The sequence below is a fragment of the Triticum aestivum genome, chromosome 7D (genome assembly GCF_018294505.1).
Source record: "Triticum aestivum cultivar Chinese Spring chromosome 7D, IWGSC CS RefSeq v2.1, whole genome shotgun sequence".
Taxonomy (NCBI): domain Eukaryota; kingdom Viridiplantae; phylum Streptophyta; class Magnoliopsida; order Poales; family Poaceae; genus Triticum; species Triticum aestivum.
In genome coordinates this window covers 396,842,987-396,843,938 of record NC_057814.1, presented here as the reverse complement: position 1 = coordinate 396,843,938, position 952 = coordinate 396,842,987, and positions in this window count along the sequence as shown.

The window sequence follows — 952 nt, the reverse complement described above, 5'->3', positions numbered from 1 at the left end:
CGCATTTCAGCAGTTTTTTTTTGTTTTTCTGTATTTATGTGTAGGTTCGCACTGTCCTTCATTATTTTTGCACTTGTTTCTTTGTTCTCTTTTTCGTTTCTTTTTTCTTTGCTTTTTTAGTTTCTTTTTTCGTTTCATAGTTTTTTGGTATTCTTTGTTTCTTTTGGTTTTCATCATACATTTTTATATGTCAAGAACATTTTTCTAACACATGATTAACATTTTACAGATACATGTTCCATAATTTTGAACACATTGTCAGAAGAATTCTATAGATATTTTTTAATATTTTCAAATGCTTCATTACCATTTTTTAAATAGAAAATAAACATTTTCAAAATATATGGTCAAAAAATTTCTACACATTTTGAAATTTTCAATGCTTGATTAACATTATTCAAAACACAAGATTAAGATTTCTTTATTACATGGTCAACATTTTCTCTATACGCATTTTAAAAAATGCAAATGCTTGATTGAAAAAGTTAAATACATGTTTAAATTATTTAAATGCGTTTTTAGAAATTTCCAAATACATGATCAACTTTTTTCACACATTGTATACTTTTTATGTACATGCTGAACATTTTCTTCATACACATTTAACATTTTCAAGTGCTTGGTTAATATTTTTGTATTACATGGTCAACATTGTTTTGTATATACATTTTTATGTTTTTTCGAATGCTTGATTAATAATTTTCAAATAGAAGATTTTTTATGAATATGTGGTCAATTTTTCTATGCACATTTTAACATTTTCAAATGCTTGATTAACATATTTCAAATACAAGTTTGATAATTTTTTAATACATGACCATCATTTAATATACATATTTAATATTTTTTAAAACTACTAGATTAACAGTTTCAAAGAAAACTGGACTAGGTTGTAGCACGTCTCTCACGTCACGTTCGGCTGGCAAAAAATCATCAGAACGACGGGAAAGCT